Source organism: Gopherus evgoodei, chromosome 9 (genome assembly GCF_007399415.2).
Source record: "Gopherus evgoodei ecotype Sinaloan lineage chromosome 9, rGopEvg1_v1.p, whole genome shotgun sequence".
Lineage (NCBI taxonomy): Eukaryota > Metazoa > Chordata > Testudines > Testudinidae > Gopherus > Gopherus evgoodei.
In genome coordinates this window covers 56,077,091-56,080,819 of record NC_044330.1, presented here as the reverse complement: position 1 = coordinate 56,080,819, position 3,729 = coordinate 56,077,091, and positions in this window count along the sequence as shown.

Below are 3,729 nucleotides of genomic sequence, written 5' to 3'. Positions count from 1 at the left end.
CATGGAAGATGGAAGAGATTCCAGAGGACTTGAAAAGGCCAAATATAGTGCCAATCTATAAAATGGGAAATTAGGACAACCCAGGGAATTACAGACCAGTCAGCTTAACTTCAGCACCCAGAAAGATAATAGAGCAAATAATTATGCAATCAATTTGCAAACACCTAGAAGATAATAAGGTGCTAAGTAACAGTCAGCATGTATTTGTGAAGAACAAATCATGTCAAACCAACCCAATAGCTTTCTTTGACAGGGTACTGAACCTTGTGGATGGGAGGAAGAGGTAGATGTGGTATATCTTGACTTTGGTAAGGCTTTTGATACTATCTCGCATGACCTTCTCAAAAACAAACTAGGAAAATACAACCTACATGGAGCTACTATGAGGTGGGTGCATACCTGGTTGGAAAACCTTTCACAGAGAGTTATTGGTGATTCACAGTCAAGCTGGAAGGGCATATCAAGTGGGGTTCCACAGGGATCAGTTCTGGGTGATGTCATACTCAATATCTTCATCAGTGATTTAGATAATGGCATAGAGAGTACACTTGTAAAGTTTGCAGATGATATCAAGCTGGGTTGCAAGTGCTTTGGAGGATAGGATTAAAATTCGAAATGATCTGGACAAACGGGAGAAAAGATCTGAAGTAGGATGAAATTCAATAAGGACAGATGCAAAGTACTCCACTTAGGAAGGAACAATCGGTTGCACATATTCAAAATGGGAAATGACTGCCTAGAGATGGGTACTGCAGAAAGGGATCTGGGGGTCATAGTGAATCACAAGGTAAATATGAGTCAACTGCTACAAAAAAGGGGGGGGGGGCTGAATATCATTCTGGGATGTATTAGCAGGAGTGTTGTAAGCAAGACACAAGAAGTAATTCTTCTGTACTGCTCTGCGCTGATTAGGCCTCAACTGGAGTATTGTGTCCAGTTCTGGGCACCACATTTCAGGAAAGATGTGGACAAACTGGAAAAAGTCCAGAGAAGTGCAACAAAAATGATTAAAGATCTAGAAAACATGACCTATGACAGAAGATTGAAAAAACTGGATTTGTTTAGTCTGGAGAAAAGAAGATAGAGGGGACATAAAAGTTTTCAAGTATGTAAAAGGTTGTTACAAGAAGGAGGGAGAAAATTGTTCTCTTTAACCTCTGAGGATAGACAAGAAGCAATGGGCTTAAATTGCAGCAAGTGCGGTTTAGGTTGGACATTAGGAAAAACTTCCTGTTGAGGGGTTAAGCACTGGAATAAATTGCCCAGGGAGGTTGTGGAATCTCCATAATTGGAGATTTTTTAAGAGCAGGTTAGACAAACACCTGACAAAGATGGTCTAGATAATACTTAGTCCTGACACAAGTGCAGGGGACTGGACTAAATGACCTCTCAAGGTCCCTTCCAGTCCCATGATTCTATGCAGCCTTGGCGCCACAGTGGTCTAACTTGTCTTCAGCAACCTATGAGTGATGTTACAAACCTGGTGCCTTCCATAAGAACATAAGGCTCCAACTGCAGTGACCATCTCCTCAGTGATCCATGGATGGGATTTGAAGGGCTGAGGCCCCAGTACCGAGCTCACAGCAGTCTGCACTGATGAAATAATACCATTGCTCATCAGATGACAGGAGTGAGACTTCCATCTCTAATGTGCTGATTGCCACAAGCAGTTCCAAATAGAAAGGGTCTGATAGCTTGGTGATAATCAGAGTCTGATAATTTGACTAATTTCAGCCCATTAACTATCTGTCTTTGAAATCAGAGGTGCAAATTTTTCAGCAGAAGCTGATGGTCAGTGTCAAGTTCAGCACCTCTTCAAACTCATACATGCATGCCCACTGGCCACCAATGACAGTTAATAAGGACATGGTCAGGAACAGTCCTAGTGAAACATTCTGGGCTGTACCAGATCTCCGTGTGAAACCCTGGATGACAGAAAAGTGAATCAGTGACCTCCATATCATGGGCAGCCACAGATTCCAGTGGTTGCTCCCCATTCCTGTTTTTCAGCTTGATCCCAAACTTCCCAATCATGATTGCCCAGGTAGTAGTATCCTTTCCCGCCTAAGCATTGAAGTCACCCAGGATTATTATGACATCTCTTCTTGGAGTTTCATTAAGAATCGATTGCAGTTGCTGGTAAACAAATTATCTGCAGTCACAGTGCTGGCCTTGGTGTTGGTGGGACCATACATTGCGATGATGGTAAGATGCTGTCATGAACATACAACCAAGGGTAGCATAAAATCCCTCCTTTACCTGTAAAGGGTTAAGAAGCTGAAATAACCTGGTTGGCACCTGACCAAAAGGACCAATAAGGGAAGAAGATACTTTCAAATCTGCGGGGGAAGATTTTGGTTTTATGCTCTCTTTGTTGTTCTCTCTGGGACAGAGAGGGACCAGAGCAGGAAAAAATACATCTCCTAAAGCCGTATCTGAAATAAGCATTTAAGATTACAAATTGTAAGTAATAGCAAGGAAATGTGTTAGGTTATCTTTTGTTTTGGCTTGTACATTTTCCCTAAGCTAAGAGGGAGGTTTATTCCTGTTTTTTTTAACTTTAAGGTTTTGCCTAGAGGGGAATCATCTGTGTTTTAACTCTTACTACCCTGTAAAATTATCTTCCATTCTGATTTTACAGAGGTGCTTCTTTTACTTTTTTCTTTATAATAAAGTTCTGTTTTTAAGAACTTGATTGGTTTTTAGTGTCCTAAAAACCCAAGGGTCTGGTCTGTGCTCACCTTGTTTACCTATTTGGTTGGTATATTATTCTTCAGTCTCCCCAGGAAAGGGGGTGAAGAGCCTTGGGGGGATATTTTTGGGAAACAGGAACTTCAAGTGATCCTTTTCCTGAATCTTTGTCTAACTCACTTGGTGGTGGCAGTGATACCGTCCAAGGACAAGGAAGAATTTGTGTCTTGGGGAAGTTTTTAACCTAAGATGGTAGAAATAAGCTTAAGGGGTCTTTTATGTGGGTCCCCACATCTGTACCCCAGAGTTCAGAGTGGGGAGGGAACCCAGACAGATGCCCACAGCCAGTACAGATCAGATGTTGATCAGTCACTCATTAATCACCTGCCAACCCTGCAATGTCCACTGGGCATTGGGTGAAAGTCAAACAGTCACCCTTTGCTGGAGCAACCCATCAGGGTGGGCTGAGAATAAAAACGTATGGACCTCAATTTTCTTTTCACCACTTCCTGGACAGTGCCCTTCAGATAAAGTGCAGATATCAATGTTCAGGCTTTCCAATGGATTGACAAGGAGAATGGCTTTGCTTGTTTCAGACAATATTTGGACATTCAGGAACCAATTTTACATTTTCCATCAACGTGCCAGATATTGGAGTGGCCTTTTTGCAAGGCTTCATTGGTCATTTTTGTGTCAGTGGCAGAGAAACTCTCAGCCATTTTATCTACAAGGACAACTGACCAGATAGTTGCAGGTGACTGGTTTCAGTATAAACACCCTCACAAGGTGAATGTATTAATCCCAGGGACAAGATCATTTCAAGCTGCTACTCAACTCTCTGCCATCTACTGACCCTCTTTTCTACTTGGAGGGGGGCAGGCAGTTCAGGTAGAACCACATTCCTTCATCCAAAAGTAATCTGGATCCTGGCTGTTAATCTGAAGTCTGGGGAGGCCCCTGGGGTTTCTAACACCACATTTGAGTTGCTAAAGACAGGTGAGAGCATTATACCATGGCTGCATAGGCTCTTCCAGAACG